This window comes from Neovison vison, chromosome 9 (genome assembly GCF_020171115.1).
Source record: "Neovison vison isolate M4711 chromosome 9, ASM_NN_V1, whole genome shotgun sequence".
Lineage (NCBI taxonomy): Eukaryota > Metazoa > Chordata > Mammalia > Carnivora > Mustelidae > Neogale > Neogale vison.
Window position 1 is genome coordinate 88,505,861 of NC_058099.1, and position 19,415 is coordinate 88,525,275.

General features: G+C 39.5%; 1 protein-coding gene across 1 annotated transcript in view; it reads right to left on the reverse strand.

The window, feature by feature from the left end:
- The window catches only part of TMC1 (transmembrane channel like 1), a 385,033-nt gene that overhangs the window by 352,802 nt on the left and 12,816 nt on the right, over nucleotides 1-19,415 (reverse strand). The window lies entirely within an intron of this gene.

Below are 19,415 nucleotides of genomic sequence, written 5' to 3' on the forward strand. Positions count from 1 at the left end.
GAAGTTGTTAGCACAGTTTACTCCAGGCTGTAAGGGAAGAACTTTCAGTTTTTATTTTATAGACTTTCATATTATTTAACCATTTGTTTTCAATAATTATGTACACCTTTTTTCCTTTATAACCAGAAAAACTTAAGAATAATTTTGTTCAATTCTGTTGACCAGGCAAATTAACTGCAAGATTGGCAAACCTGGCAACTCTTCAAAAAAATTAAGTGCCGTATAAAACATTGTTTGCAAATAGACAATTGTACCAAATCAGTAGAGTGACTCTCTGAAAGCTGTTGTTTGGTATTCTACCGGAGTCTCTTGCATTAGGTTCCCTATTCAATTGAACCTTAATTGCTTTCTCACGTGGTAGGTCCTCAATAAATATTTATGAGATTGAACACTGAGTTGTCCTTTTTTTTAATCTACAAAAATAGTAATCTTCTATGTTCAAACTAATTGTAGCTGCTCAGTAAATCAATGACAATGGTGAAATGAATGAGGGAGCATGTCAGCTTCGAATAGTGAGGACTATGAACCTGAAAGACAGCACCTAAAATATCAAAGGTGTCAACTAAAGGAAGGTACAAGTTTGAGAACAGGCCAGGGGCCTCTTAAAACTCAATTTAGTGGGGTGCCTGGGTGGCTCATTTGTTAAGCGTCTGCCTTCAGCTCAGGTCATGATCCCGGGGTCCTGGGATTGAGCCCCACATGAGGCTCCCTGTTCTGTGGGACGCCTGCTTCTCCCTCTGCCTGCCTCTCCCCCTGCTTGTGTTCCCTCTCTCATTGTGTCTCTGTCAAATAAATAAATAAACACTTAAAAAAAAACTCAATTTAGTGGGTCAATTCCCCCCTAAACCCGCTAGTTTTCAAATATATAAAGGAATAGGTTTTCAAAGTCTCCATTAACTAAAGGATTCTAAATCTAGACCAAATAACTGGTCAGAACAAAAAGAGTGTTGGTTAGGTATATTTTCTTCCGTTTCTCCTGGAACAAATAAGAAGATCTAAACTAAATGTGTCCTATTAGAAATTTTTACTTAAAATGTGAACCAGAGGGGAATGCAGGTGGCTCAGCCGGTTAAACATCTGCCTTTGGCTCAGCTCATGTTCTCAGGGTCCTGGGATTGAGCCTGATGTTGGGCTCCCTGCTCAGCAGGGAGTCTGCTTTTCCCTCTTCCTCTGCCCCTCCACTCCCACTCATGTACGCTCTCTCTCTTTCTCAAATAAATAAATAAAATCTCTCAAAAAAAAACATGTGAACCAGAAAATAAGTTCTTAAAAAACAGATACATTTTTGGGACACCTGGGTGGCTCAGTTGCTTAAGCGTCTGCCTTTGGCTCAGGCTCTGATGCCAGGGTCCTGGGATAGAGTCCCACATCAGACTCCTTGCTTAGCACGGAGCCTGCTTCTCCCTCTCCCTCTGTGCCTACCCCTTCTCATTCTCTCTCTCCCACTCTCTCTCTCTTTCTCTCTCAAATAAATAAATAATCTTAAAAAAAAAAAAAAGAAGAAGAAGAAGAAGAAGAACAGATACATTCTCAAGTCAAGTTGTGAATTCTCTTCCTGCCCTACTTCAAAAATAAGAAAGCAGTGATTTTCTGTGGCATAACTTGGGTCCAGTTCTGCTTGGAAGCGGATGGAAGAGAGCACATTTAGTCTGAGGTTGTGGCTGCATTATGTGATAAGAAGCTACAGGTGCATCCAGGCTGATTTTTCTCTCTGACATCCAGCATTTTGCAGTCAGAGAGTGACTGCAATTTTCACAAGCTTGAACCAGTCTACAAGTAACTATTTTCCTTATTATTACGCATAATTAAAACTGGAAAAAACAGTGGCAATGTGACCTCTCAGAGGCATGATACAATTGAGCAGGGGTAAAAGGTAAAGAGGTTTCCTTGGGAAAATAAAAAATACTGGAGTTTCTACCATTTCTAGTATCTAAATATAGTTCAGGAAGAAAAAGTATGAAGTGAACATGTAAGATATTCTAGTCCTGGTTTATTGACATAACATTAGGTTGACCTCTACAATAATACTTATTAGAAATGTCATAATAATAATCATAAGACATAATAACTGTTTGCAGTTATAATGACTGGTTGGACCAATGCATCCTCCCAGCAAACAAAGCTTTTAGAACAGCATGATCCTCCCCACAAGCTGATACCACATGAATCTGTACATGTTCAATTGTTCAAATGGTTTAGGAACTTGGTTTTTTTAAAAAAGCAATTTCAGGATCTAAAATAGTTTCCCTTCTTTAAAAACAAAAAATGTGTTTGACCAAACCAGCTAGAGAGTTACCCATTTATTCACGTAGCAAGTATTTTTTTTTAAACATCTCCTGGTGCCCGGTGCGGTGCTTGGCATAGGACACAGAAGTGGAAAAACAAACATGCTTGCATGACTATTTATACCAGCTCACACCAAAACACATTCATTAACGTGACACATCACCATGGGGGGGAGAGATACCATACTTTCAAATGTGATTTTCTGATTTAGCCTCTGCTTTAGCAGAAGGTATACTTCTATATACACCCAGATTCAGAATCAAGGTCCCTAATTGCGCCTATGTTTAACGTTAGCTCTAATCTCAAAACAACCCTGAAAATTCGTGCTCCTTCCATTTTACGGATGGTTGATATTGAGAAACCCCTCCCAGGATCAGATCACGACATTCTGAATGATCTGCAAGTCCAAAGCCACAATAGCAGCCTGTTCAAGAAGACAGCATAACAGTGACCATTTACTGCCTGTTTACTCCGTCCTCACACTGTTCCAAGCCCATTGGATTGGTTGTTCTAATTCTCACAACAGCCCTGCCAGAGGAGAGATCATCATGCCTCCACGTTACAGATTTAGAAACTGGGGCTCACAGAGGCTAAGTAACGTGCCCCAAATCACACATCCAATTAACAGCCACAGATGGAGCAGGGTTAGAAACCGGGGGCTGTCTGAACCTCAAGAGTTACTCTGTCCTCTCTAAAATACTCCTCATCCTCCACCGACAGCCACTCTTTCAGGCTTTGGTCCATGCTCTCTCCCCTCTGCCTAGAATGGCCTCCCCTGCCTCACTCCTACTCGGTCTTCAAGGTCAAGTGCAGATATTATTTCTCCAGTGCCAACCACCTCAGGCAAAATTTGTAATCATAGCACACAGGGCTTGTTTTCTGTTTTTTTGGTTTTTGGTTTTTTGCTGCTAGTCTAGCACTTATCACATAGTATTGTAATTATTTGTATGTATTTCTCCCCCGGGGAGGTTAAGAAGACCTTGAGAACAAAAATTGTTTCTTATACACTTTTGAGTTCCCAACACATGCTACACAGCTTGGCACGTAGGTGGACACTCCAAGTTAATTGGTGGCAGACCGAATACCTCGTGCCAGCATGCTGTAAATTAAAAGGACCTCTAAACAGGTGACAAGACCAATCCTCCAGCCTCTATTTAGGAGCCATATTTTTTCCGTGTTTTATTTGCCTGTCTGCTTTAAAGACCGTCAGAAGAGTGAATGCTAACACCTCGCTACCTCTTCCGTTAGCGATTCTTCTAACAGATCACTCCAGGTTCAATCCTGCATCTTTCTGCCCTCGGAGAAAATTCTGCCTTCTCATAGTGTGGAAAATACAGAATGAAACTTTCACAAAACCTGCCTTCATTTTTGCCTGTTTCCTGGTGAAATCGGTTGGATGTGCCATACACTTTTCCCCTGGGTGCTCGCCACAGAGACCGGATCTTTTTTGGGCCAGTAAGAAGTGTGGGGACCACAAGGGAATAAGGACACTGGTGGCGAAGAAAAGCATCCACAGCAACATGGTGCCCCAGAGCTTAGCCCCTTGAACAGCACAAATGCCTGTGTCCGGATGTGTATCTCCAAACCAATGACCGAGGCTTTATTTTCCTCCAAGGCGGGAAGTAAATGCCTGTTGGACAGATTGGAAAAACTAAGATATAGAAAGAGTGGATTCTTGGGCGGAAACCTTTTTATGCTGGATTTAATCCAAAAGTTCTCACCTTCCAGCCTGCACTTGAACCCAAGGGCAAATTTTCAGAAAATGGATGGTAGCTGTATTTTCTTTACTAAAAGAATCAGGCCATCCCTTTAACTCCTTTCTGCTTCAGAAGTAGATATTAATATACAATCACCCTGAATGTCTGTAAGCAAAACAGGCAAAAAGATCCGGCTTTTTTGTGTCTTTGGTTTTTTAAGTCTCTCCTGAATAGGGATATTCACAGATAATTGGCGGCGCTGTCTGGACAAAGAGTTACAGCTTTGTGGTGTAAAAAACGTAGCCTGCATGTCCAAATTAGCTCAAGAAATTTCCCATTTCTGAGAGGGCGGCTGGCTGCCAGCTCTTTAAGAGAGAAAAACACACCCTCAGAACATGAATCATTACCTAGCACAGCAAGTGAGCTCACGCGGGCGCACGCGCAGACACACACACACACACACACTTTAAATAATTGCTCAAGACTTCACAAAATATGCCTTCAGCACGGTACACATTTTATCAACCAAGATCAGGCTGTCCTTTTTCATCCACCCTGTCGAAAACGGTAAGCCATTTACCAAAACCATTGCTCCAGGAGCAGGCTCAGGGCGCCCTGTAAACAGGGGTGCCAAGCAGACAGAACGGATGAGTCAGAACTGATTTTAGAGTACATATGTGTAGGTTGAACTTAGTGCTTGCAGCTGGTTGTCAGTCCTGTTTTAAAAACAGATTTGTTGACCTTTATGCCTATAGTTACTTATCTTTTCACTCCTGTACCTGAAAGGCAGCCTCCTTAGAGAAGGAAGATCTAATCGATGCTTTTAGCATAGATGGATTAAGATGACCATTCCTTGGAAACAGACACTAGTGAGCTCGCCCAGCTGCAACACAACACAAAGGCAGAGGCAAGGTGACCTGCCTGACCTGGGGGTGGCCATCTGGGTGGCTCCCATCCCTGTCAGAAAGGGGTGCAATAGGTGTCAATTATTTTTATTGTAAACACTCAAAAGTTTGAGACATTATGATCAGACAAATGGTTTTTCAAGCGAAAAGAGACCAAAATAGTTGCCAAATCTAAAAGCGAAGGAATCCAGATGTCTCAATATGTTTCCTTAAAAAGTGGGTTTAAAGCACATGTTTTTTAAAACATAAAAGGATAATTGATTGATGTGCTTCTTAGCTGACTTAAGACAACAGATTCTTCAGAGCAATCAGTCATATTTATTTCTCTATGTTAGCTAGAAAGTCAAAGAGAGCTACTGAGTTGGAACCAGGATTATTTTTCCCTTTATAAAAATTTCTGATTTCATCATAGATGTTATGGTAACCCTGTCCAAGAGTCTGGGAGTTTAATCCATCATATTTTTAGAAGTTAATTTAATAGAGTAAAACCTTGACTTTCAAATTTCCTTTCTTTTAATATTGGAAGAATATTTGTCTTTTTTATACTAATTTCTAAGAGTTTGTTTGTTTGTTTAAAGATTTTATTTATTTATTTGACAGAGAGAGATCACAAGTAGGCAGAGAGGCAGGTAGAGAGAGAGAGAGGAGGAAGCAGGCTCCCTGCCGAGCAGAGAGCCCGATGCGGGACTCGATCCCAGGACCCTGAGATCACGACCTGAGCTGAAAGCAGCAGCTTAACCCACTGAGCCACCCAGGCATCCCTGTTTGTTTGTTTTTAAGAAATCCTTTTTGGAAAGAACATTTCACATACCTTTTTCAGGCTAACTATACTTCTTTTCTCTTTTTTTTTCCTTTTTAATTGGAGTATAGCTGACATATTACTTTCAGGCATACAATAGAAGTCATTCTACAATTATAAACATCATGAAATTCTCACCACAATAACTGTAACTCTTTTCAATAAAAACTAATCCAAAAGAAGTAAATGCAAACAAAGAATTAAAAAGGAGATACCTTCAGTATTTGAAAAGCAACATTTCTCTTGTATGGTTTATCAGTGAACTCAGAATGCACTTAAATTGGCAATTAAAATGATCTATAAGCATCCTGCCTTGATGGTGAGAAGTCCTGGGATAAAATACAATGAGAATGTGTGATATTAAATGCTGTGCTTTGTACTTAGATACACTGCAACATCCGTGAAATGGTGGGTACTGAGGACATTGTTTCCTTATATTAGCTCTTAGAAGCTTCAGGAACACCTGGGTGGCTCAATCAGTTAAGCATCTGACTTTAGCTTAGGTCATGACCTCAGGGTCCAGGGATAGAACCCTGAATAAGGCTCCCTGCTTAGTAGGGAATCCGCTTCTCCCTCTCCCTCTGTCCCTTCCCCCACTTCTACACACACACACTCTCTCTCTCTTGAATAAATAAATAAAATCTTTAAAAGGGGAGAAGGAGCAAGATGGCAGAGGAACAGGAGACTGAAATATCCTTGGGTCCCAGGAGTTCAGCTAGGTACTTATCAAACCATTCTGAACACCTACAAACTCAACAGGAGATTGAAGAGAAGAGCAGCAATTCTAGGAACAGAAAATTGACCACTTTCTAGAAGGCAGGATGTGCAGAGAAGTGAATCTGAGGCAATATTGGGAAGGTAGACTGTGGGGGTTAGGTAGGGCAGGAAGGGCTGGCTCCCCACAAGCCCTAGAGCAGGGGAGCACAAAATTAGAACTTTTAGAAGTCAGCTCCACTGAGGGACGTTGCTCCAGAGGCTAAGCAGGGTGTGGAGCCCTTATGGGGACACTGTGGTCACAGGACCCACAGGGTCACAAAAAGACCAGGGGTTTCTGAGTGTGACAGAGCTCTCAGGTATCAGAGCTGGGAAGCTGGCTACAGAGACAAGGCTGAGGGGCGTGCTCTCAGCTCGGGGTTATCTTAAACCATGACCTGAGGCACAATCAGGCCACTGCTCTTCAAGCAGGGACCCCACAACTGGCAGATCCGAGGAGACTTACCTTCCTCCTCAGGGACAAGTGGCATGGAAGTGCATGGCAGGAAATTTGCTGGGTTTGGAGACTCCAAACAGAGCCATGCGCCAGAGAGAGAAATGCTCAGTCACAGGCTGGTTGAGCTTGGATTGTGGCCAGAGACCAGGGAGATGGGAGGGATTCACTGCTTTTCTCTGAGGGCACACTGAGGAGTGAGGCCCTGAACTCTTGGCTCCTCAGGGCCAGAGATTGGGAGGCCACCATCATCATTCCAGTCCTCCAAAGCTCTACGGAAAGCACTGAGGGAACAAAAGCTCCCAAGCATGAACCCAGGCAGATTACTTAACCTGGCCCCTGGCAAGGGCAGTACAATTGAGCCTCAGGCAAAGACATTTGAGAATCACTGCAACAGGCCCCTCCCCCAGAAGATCAGCAAGAACCTCCACCAAGATCAAGTTCACCAATCAACGAGAACTGCAGAACCCCAGAGCTAGGGGAATGCAACACATAGAATTCATGGCTCTTTTCCCATGATTCTTAAGTCTTTCAAAGTTAACTTTTAAAAATTTTCTTTCTTACTCAATTTTTAAAATTTTTCCTCTTTCCTATTTTAACCCTTTTAAACTATTTTATCTTATCAATACTTTTTAAAAAAATCTTTCTTAATTTTCATTGTTATAGTCCTATTCTATCCTTTAATTTTATTTAACCTTATTTTTTTGTGTATATATATAGGTTTTTCTTTCTTGAAATTTTGGGATACGCTTTCTTCTAACAAATCAAAATGTACTCTAAATCAAGCACATGGCTTTATTCTAGTCTCCAGCCCTATCACATTCTTTGCTCTTTTTCTTTTCTCTTTTTTCAACCAACTTCTTATCAATTCCTTTTTAGAATCTTTTAAAATTTTTCATCTTTACAGTCATATTCCATCTCTTTATTGTGTTTACCCATATTTTTGTGTATATATATGTTTTAATGTCTTTAAAAAATTTTGGGAGGCAGTTTCTTCTAATAGACAAAAATACACCCAAAATCAAGTTTGTGGCTCTGTTCTATTCACCAGTCATATCTATCTCTATCTATCTATATAGCTAGATAGAGATATATATATATATATATGTATACATATATATACATATATATACAGATGTATACACATACAGATACATATAGATAGATAGACAGATATCTATCTCCAATCCCCCGGGTTTCCAATTTGGTTACTTTATATTTTTCTGGGGTCATTGCTACCCTTTTAGTATTTTGTTCTCTCATTCATCTATTCTTATCTGGATAAAATGACAAGGAGGAAAAACTCACCTCAAAAGAAGAACAAGAGGTAGTACCAATGGCTAGGGACCTAATCAATACAGAGATTAGTAAGATGTCGGAACTAGTGTTCAGAATGACGATTATCAAGGTGCTAGCTGGACTTGAAAAAAACATGGAAGATACTAGACAATCCCTTTCTGGAGAAATAAAATCCCTTTCGGAGAAAAAAAAGAACTAAAATCTAACCAAGTTGAAATCAAAAAAGCTATTAATGAGGTACAATTAAAAATGGAGGCTCCTACTGCTAGGATACATGAGGCAGAAGAGAGAATTAGTGATACAAAAGACCAAATAATTGAAAACAAAGAAGCTGAGAGAAAAATAAAAAGATACTAGACCACAAGGGGAGAATTCGAAAGATAAGTAATACCATAAGATGAAACAATATTAGAATAATTGGGATTCCAGAAGAATAAGAAAGAGAGAGAGGGGCAGAAGGTATATTGGAGCAAATTATAACAGGAAATTTCCTTAATTTGGCAAAGGGAACACACAACAAAAATCCAAGAGGCACAGAGAACCCCCTCAAAATCAGTAAAAATAGGTCCACACCCCACCACCTAATAGTAATACTTATGAGTCTTAATGACAAAGAGAAAATCCTGAAAGCAGCTTGGGACAAGCGGTCTGTAACATACAACAGCAGAAATATTAGATTGGCAGCAGTCCTATCCACAGAGACCTGGCAGGCCAGAAAGGACTATCATGTTCTATTCAGAGCACTAAGCGAGAAAATTATGCAGCCAAGAATATTATATCCAGCTGGGTTGCCACTGAAAATAGAAGGAGAGATAAAAAAGCTTCCAAGACAAAAACTAAAAGAATTTGCAAACACCAAACCATCCTTATAGGAAGTATCAAAAGGGGTCCTCTAAGCGAAGAGAAAGCGTAAAAGTAACAGACCAGAAAGGAACAGAGACAATATACAGTAACAGTCCCCTTAAAGGCAATACAATGGCATTAAATTCATATCTTTCAGTAGTTACCCTGAATGTAAATGGACTAAATGCCCCCCAAACAAAAGACATGAGGTATCAGAATGGATTTTAAAAAACAAGACCCATGGATATGCTACCTGCAAGAAACTAATTTTAGACCCAAAGACACCTCCAGATTTAAAGTGAGGTGGTGGAAAACAAATTACCATGCTAATGGACATCAAAAGAAAGCTGGGGTGGCAATCCTTATATCAGATAAATTAGATTTTATGCCAAAGACTATAATATGAGATGAGGAAGGATGCTATATCATATTTAAAGAGTCTGTCCAACAAGAAGATCTAACAATTTTAAATATCTATGCCCCAACATGGGAGCAGCCAATTATATAAACCAATTAATAACAAAATCAAAGAAACACATTGACAATAATAAAATAATAGTAGGGGACTTTAAACACCCTCCTCACTGAAATGGACAGATCATTTAAGCAAAAGATCAACAAGGAAATAAAGACTTTAAATGACACACTGGACCAGATAGACATCACAGGTATATTCAGAACATTCCATCCCAAAGCAACATTCTTCTCTAGTGCACATTCTCTCTGGAGAATAGATCACATCCTGGGTCACAAATCAGGTCTCAACTGGTACCAAAACACACGGACCACTCCCTGCATATTCTCAGACCACGATGCTTCGAAACTAGAACTCAATCACAAGAGGAAAGATGGAAAAAGCTCAAACACATGGAGGCAAAAGAGCATCCTACTAAAGAATGAGTGGGTCAACCAGGAAATTAAAGAAGAATTGAAGAAACTCATGGAAAGAAATGAAAATGAAAACACAACTCTTCAAAATCTTTGGGACACAATAAAGGCAGTCTCCAGAGGTAAGTATATAGCAATTCAAGCCTTTCTCAAGAAACAAGAAAGGTCTCAAGTATACAACCGAACACTACACCTAAAGGAGCTGGAGAAAGAACAGCAAAAAAAGCCAAACCCTAGCAGGAGAAGAGAAATAATAAAGATTAGTGCAGAAATCAATTAGATAGAAACCAAAAGAACAGTAGAACAAATCAATGAAACTAGGAGCTGGTTCTTTGAAAGAATTTGTAAGATTGATAAACCCCTGGCCAGACTTATCAAAAAGAAAAGAGAAAGGACCTAAATTAATAATCATGAAGGAAAGAGGAAAGATCACAACCAATACCAAAGAAATACAAACAATTATAAGAACATAATTAAGAGCAACTATATACCAGCAAATTTGATAATGTGGAAGAAATGGATGCATTCCTAGAGACATAAAACCTATCCAAACTGAAGAGAATCATCCAGTAAGGAGATTGAAGCAGTAATCAAAAATCTCCCAACAAAAAAGAGCCCAGGGCTAGATGGCTTCCCAGGGGAATTCTACCAAACATAAAAAGAAGAATCAATACCTATTGTCCTGAAGCTGTTCCAAAAAATAGAAATGGAAGGGAAACTTCCAAACTCATTTTAGGAGGCCAGCATCACCTTGATCCCAAAACCAGATGAAGACCCCATCAAAAAGGAGAATTACAGACGAATATCCTTGATGAACACAGATGCAAAAATTCTAACCAAAATACTAGCCAATAGGATCCAACAGTACATTAAAAGGATTATTCACCACAGCCAAGTGGGATTTATTCCTGGGCTACAAGTTTGGTTTAACATCTGCAAATCAATCAATGTGATACAATACAGTAATAAAAAAAGAACAAGAACCATATGATACTCTCAATAGATGCTGAAAAAGCATTTGACAAAGTACAGCATCCTTTCTTGATCAAAACTCTTCACAGTGTAGGCATAGAGGGTACATACTTCAATATCATAAAAGTCACCTGTGAAAAACCCACAGTGAGTATCATCCTCAAAGGGGAAAACGGTGAGCTTTTCCCCTAAGGTCAGGAACATGGCAGTGCTGTCTACTATCACCACTGCTATTCAACATAGCACTAGAAGTCCTAGCCTCAGCAATTGGACAACAAAAAGATATAAAAGGCATCCAAATCAGCAAAGTAGTAAAGCTCTTGCTGTTTGCAGGTGATATGATACTTTAAGTGGAAAACCGAAAAGACTGCACTCCAAAACTGCTAGCACTCAGAGAGGAATTCACTAAATGTCAGGATATAAAAATCAATGCACAGAAATCAGTTGCATTTCTATACACCAACAAGACAGAAGAAAGAAAAATCAAGGAGTCAATCCCATTTACAATTGCACCCAAAACCGTAAGATACCTAAGAATAAATATAACCAAAGAGGCAAAAAATCTGTACTCAGAACACTATAAAGTATTCATGAAAGAAATTGAGGAAGACACAAAGAAATGGAAAAAACATTCCATGCTCATGGATTGGAAGAACAAATATTGTGAAAAAGTCTACGCTACCTAAAGCAATCTATACATTTTACACAACCCCTATCCAAATATCATCAATTTTTTTCAAAGAAATGGAACAAATAATCCTAAAATTTATATGGAACCAGAAAAGACTCCAAATAGAGGAATGTTGACAAAGAAAACCAAAGTTGGTGATATCACAATTCCAGACTTCAAGCTCTATTACAATGCTATAATCATCAAAACAGTATGGTACTGGCACAAAAATGGACACATAGATCAATAGAATAAAAGAGAGCCCAGAAATGGACCTCAATTCTATGGTCAACTAATCTTCGACAAAGCAGGAAAGAATGTCCAATGGAAAAAAGTCTCTTCAACAAATGGTGTTGGCTCTGGAAAACAGCATGGACGTTCCTCAAAATGTTGAAAGTAGAACTGCCCTATGACCCAGCAATTGCACTACTGGGTATTTACCCTAAAGATACAAACGTAGTGATCCGAAGGGGCATGTGCACCCGAATGTTTATAGCAGCAACGTCCACAATAGCCAAACTATGGAAAGAACCTAGATGTCCATCAACAGATGAATGGATAAAGAAGATGTGGTATATATACACAATGGAATACTATTCAGCTACCAAAAGAAATGAAATCTTGCCATTTGTGACAACGTGGATGGAACTAGAGCATATCATGCTTAGCGAAATAAGTCAAGCGGAGAAAGACAACTATCATATGATCTCCCTGATATGAGGAAGTGGTGATGCAACATGGGGGTTAAGGGGGTAGGAAAAGAATAAATGAAACAAGATGGGATTGGGAGGGAGACAAACCATAAGTGACTCTTAATCTCACAAAACAAACTGAGGGTTGCTGGGGGGAGGGGGGCTGGGAAAAGGGGGGTGGGGTTATGGACGTTGGGGAGGGTATGTGCTTTGGTGAGTGCTATGAAGTGTGTAAACCTGGCGATTCACAGACCTGTACCCCGGGGGATAAAAATATATTATATGTTTATAAAAAAATTAAAAATTAAAAATTAAAAAAAAAAACAAAAAACAAATGGTGTTGGGAAAATTGGACAGCCACATGCAGAAGAACTGGACCATTTCCTTACACCACGCACAAAAATAGACTCAAAATGGATGAAAGACCTCAATGTGAAAGAAAAATCTATCAAAATCCTTGAAGAGAACACAGGCAGCAACCTCTTCAACCTCAGCCACAGCAACTTCTTCCTAGAAACATCACCAAAGGCAAGGGAAGCAAGAGCAAAAATGAACTATTGGGACTTCATCAAAATAAAAAGCTTTTGGGGGTGCCTGGGTGGCTCAGTGGGTTAAGGCCTCTGCCTTCGGCTCAGGTCATGATTCCTGGGATTGAGCCCTAAATTGGACTCTCTGCTTGGCGGGGAGCCTGCTTCCCCCCTACGCTCTGCCTGCCTCTCTGCTTACTTGTGATCTCTGTCTGTCAAATAAATAAATAAATAAAATCTTTAAAAAAAAAAAGATAAAAACTTTTGCACAGGAAACAGTCAACAAGTCAACAAAACCAAAGACAACTGACAGAATGGGAAAAAATATTTGCAAATGACATATCAGATAAAGGGAAAAGTATCCAAAAATCTACAAAGAACTTATCAAACTCAACACCCAAAGAACAAATAATCCAATCAAGAAATGGGCAGAAGACATGAACAGACATTTCTGCAAAGAAGACATCCAGATGGCCAACAGACATCTGAAAAATTGCTCCACATCACCCGCCATCAGGGAAATACAAATCGAAACCACAGTGAGATACCACCTCACACCAGTCAGAATGGCTAAAAATAGCAAGTCAAGAAACGACAGATGTTGGTGATTTGAGGAGAAGGGGGAACCCTCCTACACTGTTGGTGGGAATGCAAGTTGGTGCAACCACTCTGGAAAACAGTATGGGGGTTTCTCAAAAAGTTGAAAATAGAGCTACCCTGTGACCCAGCAATTGCACTACTGGGTATTCACCCTAAAGATACAAATGTAGTGATCCAAAGGGGCATGTACACCCGAATGTTTATAGCAACAACGTCCACAATAGCCAAACTATGGAAAGAACCTAGATGTCCATCGACAGATGAATGGATAAAGAATATATGGTGTAGGGTGAGCCACCTGGGTGATGGTGATGAGCCACCTGGGTGGCTCAGTGGGTTAAGCCTCTGCCTTTGGCTCAGGTCATGGTCTCAGGGTCCTGGGATCGAGTCCCGCATTGGGCTCTCTGCTCAGCAGGGAGCCTACTTCCCTTCCTCTCTCTCTATGCCTGCTTCTCTGCCTACTTGTGATCGCCGTCTGTCAAATAAATAAATACCATCTTAAAAAAAAAAAAAGAAGAAGATGTGGTGTGTACATATAATGAAATACTATGCAGCCATCAAAAATGAAATCTTGCCACTTGCAATGTGTTGGATGGAAGCAAAGGGTATTATGCTGAGCAAAATAAGTCAATCAGAGAACGACAATTACCATATGATCTCTCTGATATGAGGAATTTGAGAGGCAGGGCAGAGGGTCGTCAAGGGAAGAGAGGGAAAAAATGAAACAAGATGGGTCTGGGGACGGAGACAAACCATAAGGGACTCTCAATATCAGAAAACAAACTGAGGGTTGCTGGGTGTTGAGGGGAGGGATAGAGTGACTGGGAGACGGACACTGAGGAGGACACGTGCTATGGTAGGCACTGCGAATTGTGTAACACTGATGATCGACAGACCTGCTCCCCTGAAACAAATAATACATTATATGTTAATAAAAGAAAAACCTTTTTAAAAAAGCTTCATAATGCTGGTTTTTTGTAGGGGGTCAGATATTTTCTTTTGTTTGGTTGGTTTTCTGGCTGGTGATGGTGGTGGTCGTTATGTTTGAGCATTGCTTTTTTTTTTTAAGATTTTATTTATGTATTTGACACAGAGAGAGAGATCACAAGTAGGCAGAGAGGCAGGCAGAGAGAGGGGGAAGCGGGCTCCCTGCTGAGCAGGGAGCCCGATGCGGGACTGGATCCCAAGACCCTGAGATCATGACCTGAGCCGAAGGCAGAGTCTTAACTCACTGAGCCACCCAGGTGCTGCGAGCATTGCTATTTTTTAATATAAAAACCTTTAAAATACAATGAAGTCAGGAAAGATAAAAGGCCAGCTTATGACTACAAACTTTCCTTGTGGTCACAGTCCTCAATAACTATAAAAAAAGATGTTGTTACTGAAGCAAAAAATCCTTTACTCCTTATTTCTATCCTATTCAAAGTTCTCAAAAGTTGCCTGGAAAATTACACAGAAAAAAAAAAGGATTTTGACATTATTATTGAATGCATAAAAGAATTTTCATAAATATATAGGGCAATGCAAAATAACTCATTCCAAAATTAGAACTCCTCCAACTAAGTTAATTCAGCCAAAAAATTTATTTGTTCATAATCTGGTATCCACTCATATAGATGTTTTGAAATATAAAAATGTAAATACAGTATGATGGTTTTTCTTGGTTATGAAATGAATAAGTATGCATTATTTAACCAAGAAAAATATAATACTTTCACAGTTTACTTTGTTTGATTCTTATTTCTAAATAGTATTTTTATCATTTGGAGATTTTCTTATTGACTCCCTGTAACTGCAGGAGTTAGCTAGAATCGGTGCATAAAATACATCACATGTCAGAAAGGACATAAAGCATAGATATCTGAAACAAACATCCCTGGATGGGCGACTCAGAGCAAATAGATAAGTGCCAGCCCACAGAAGTTCCCTACAGCCTTTCTGAGTCAAATCACATCCTTTCCTTAACTGTAACTCTTGGCTTTTCTTTATACTTTTTTGCCATCCAAGAATGCATCACTCAACCTTACAGTTTTGCCTGTTTTTGAATTTTATGTAAATGGAATCATGCAGTATATAGTCTTCTGTATCAGCTTTTTCTAGCTCAATATTATATTTATAAGATTCATTCATATTATAGCATTCGGTTGTAGCTCATATCCATAGCTATGCAGTATTCCACAGTGTAACTATACGTACATTTACTAATCCATTCTCCTGTAGATGGACATTTAGATTATTGCTATGCTTAGACTTATAAATAAAGCATACTCTATAAGCTTTCTTATACATGTCTCCTGTTACACATGGGCACAGATTTCCGTTGGATATATGCCTAAGAGAGAAATTGCTAGGTCATGAGGTACAGTATCTTTGATTTTAGTAAATAAAGTCAACTGCTTTCCAAATTGGTTTGAAACTAGTTTCCATTCCCACCAGCAGTTGGATGAGAGTTCCAAGTGCTCCAGATCCCTGGAAATCCTTGCTATTTTGTCTAAATTTTTAATTTCAGCCATTTGGATGGATGTGTAGCAGCATTTCCTTGAACTTTTAATTTGTATTTCTCTGAGGACTAATGAGATTGAACACCTTCTGTTATACGTATTGACCAATTATATATATCCTGTTTTAAAGTGGCTTTTCAGTCTATTTGCCCACTATTCTGTTCAATTAGACTGCATTTTCTTATTGAGTCATAGTTCTTCACATATTCTGGATATAGACACTTTGGTAATTATGTGTGCTCCTAATAGCTCTGTATCTCCGACCTGCCTTTTGGCTATTTTAATTATTTTTAATATTCTTAATTTTACTGTGGTCAAGTTCATCAATCCTTACCTCGAAGACTGGTGCATCTTCATGTTCAATATGTTTAAAAATCATTCCTTCCTATTGAGATCATGAATTTTTTCTCCTATATTATCTTCTACAGCCTTATTGTTTAGCCTTTCATAGTAAAGCATCTACAATTTACCTAGAATCGGTATTTTTGTTGATGATGTGAGTGGGTTGAGTTGTTGGACTTTTCCAGGTAGCACGTTCTCTAACCCAGTGCTCTGCTCTGTCACTTTTGTCATCGCTGTCATTTTTCATCAATTTTCAGCAGATTCTCTTGATGCCTCACTTTGTAAAATGAGGGTGTTTGTACCCTTACCACTGCCTCCTCCTCTCCTGCCCACCTTTCATCTCCCAACATCTGTCACCTAGAGCTCTACTTGAACATCATCGAAGCAAGAGGGTTCCTGTCTGTTCTTAATCATGATTAATTCATCTATGCTTTGTGCACAGGTTTATTTTAAAAGCTGGTAACTGGGGCGCCTGGGTGGCTCAGTGAGTTAAGACTCTGCCTTTGGCTTAGGTCATGATCTCAGGGTCCTAGGATCAAGTCCTGCATTTGACTCTCTGCTCAGCAGGGAGCCTGCTTCCCCCTCTCTCTCTCTGCCTGCTCCTCTGCCTACTTGTGATCTCTCTCTGTCAAATAAATAAATAAAATCTTTAAAAAACTAAATAAAATAAAATAAAAGCTGATAACCAATAAGCAAATTTTACATTATTATAACTATGCATCACATTATTCGTCAGAGTCAGAAAATGTTAATAATTACATTTCTTGCATACATTTCTGATGTCACAGTCCTTTCACCGCTCAGAGAAAAATGTACTAGCACCAAGGTGAAATATAGTTTCCTCTCTTACATCTTACCAATCACTGAAAAATAACTAGGTGTTAAATTGTTTTGTATTTGGAACATGACATCCTGGTAAAGTGTTTCAATCTACTGAGATTTTTCTGGTTATTCTCTTTTACCTTGTTAAGATAAGATTCACAGGTTTTCCCACCGTGCAATTCTTTGCAACTTCTTATTAACAGCAGCTATTACCTGAAATAAATTTCATTCTTTTCCTTGGAAATATTTTTCTATGAGCCTGCCTATCTCTGTTGTAAATTACACTGATTTCCTCCTTCGGTCTACTACATAACTGGCATCCTTGGATCTGTTTCATTATTCCCTTAAACAAGTCCTGTTTGTGTACCCCTGGGAAGAGGCAGAACAGCTGCAAGGATAGAGGGAACACAGCCCACCTAAGCCCACCATCACCCGTGACATCAACTGCAAGTTTGAGGGGTTCTACATACCAGGCCCAGGTTTGATAATTCACTGGAAGACCTCACAGAACTCAACTGAAAGCTATTATACTCATGGTTAAGAGTTAGGGCTGAGAAAGAATAGAGATCACAGCCAGCCAAGGGAAGAAGTATGTGGGGCAGAGACCAGGGAAGTACCCAATGCAGAACTTCTTCGGCCTCTTCCTATAGAGTCCGAACACATTACTTCTCTAACACTGACTTGCCATAGTAAGCAGAGACCAATCAGGGAAGCCCAGCAGAGCCTTGATACTCGGAATTTTTATGGAGGCTCCATTACATAGGTGTGACTGATTGTCCCCATGCTTAATTTTAGTTTCCAGTCTCTAGTGACCCAAAGCCCCTCAGGCAAAGACACTCCTAAGAGGTATGATACTGCAGAGGTTTATAGCTCATCTCCCAGAAACTAAAGGCCAAGGCCAGACCTCTTGTGGGGCGAGGTTAAATTCTTTACCACACAATCCCACCTCTTCCTTTTTCTTGATTTTCACCCTCTTTTTACTGGAGACATCCTCAAGATGTGTGGGTGTAAATTCCCATTTTAAATCTTAGTGATCTGACATTTCATGAAACCCATAAATATGGGCCTTTTTTCATTTACCTGACTTGGTTCTAATGGGCCCTTTGAATGGGAAAATCTCCCTTTAGCTCTGGAGATGTTATTTCTTTAACAATGTCTTTCCCTCTACCGTGACTGCTTTGTCTTTCTAGAACACCTACTCCTTGGCTGTTGGACATCTTGGACTAATGCTCCAGCTCTGAGTCCAAAGCTTCTCAAGGCAACTTGGTGATGTCTCTCCTTTCAGTTCCCTTCTCTGATAGTCTAGAAGGCTGTTTCCTCCTCTTTGCTCCACTTATAAACCTCTTAGAGCATCTGTTTCCCCTAGTGCTCATGACTACCTACAGTTCTCTCCATTTGTGGACTCTGCATATTTTTTATTCTTCTAATATTATTTTAAGTTAGTCCTATGAAGGAGAAAGAAATAAGTGTGCTTGCCTTGATATCTTGAACTTGAAGCTACCTTTATGAATTTGAAAGGTTTAAAGGCAGGTGGCTTTATTGTCAGAGTATATTTTCCATCACTACGTCAGTGGCATGAGAAACAGCCATACATGCATTTCCTGACCCTCAATTACATAATTTGGGACAAGAGCATCTTAGGAGAATTACAGACATAGAGCCTTCTATGACACTCCTTCCTCTGCCAAATGACAAACACTAGGTATCAAGTTATGACATAGTGAAAAGAAAAAAAATTAGTTCAGTGACTTTATTTTTAAAATATATTTTCAAAACTGTTCTTTTCAGAAGAGAAACAATAGAAATAAAGTACAAACTCTTGCCAGATTCCAGATGGCAGCGGTGGTATAGAAGAAAGAACACTGGCTTTGGCATCAGAAGACCTGGGTTTGATGCTGGCTCTGCTTTTGTTGTCCCCCTAACTTGACTGAGTTACTAAACTTGTCTGAGTCATAAGTCTCTCATCTATAAGCAGAAAGAAAACACGTGTCTCACCACTGTCATGAGACTGAAAAGAAAGAACAGTCATGAAAGAACATTCTAGATTGCAAAGTAAATAGAAAATAAAATACTTTCTCCAAATGATGACATTCTCCAGGGGAGACTTGTGAATTCTTCAGGGGGGGTTAGGGGGAGCCTTACATCTCATGACCATCTTTTTTCAGACAAGGATAAGGATTAAAAAAAAATCACATGAAATCACCTGAATTTCCCAAGGCCAGGTAGAGAAACATAATCATGAAATTTCAAAAAAGGTAGGTAAGACAAGTTCCTAATTCTGAGTTTATTCACTTATCCTCACCTTCAGCAAATACACATTCAATGCTGATGATATTCAAGGATTATCATCCTTAAAGGATTAAAA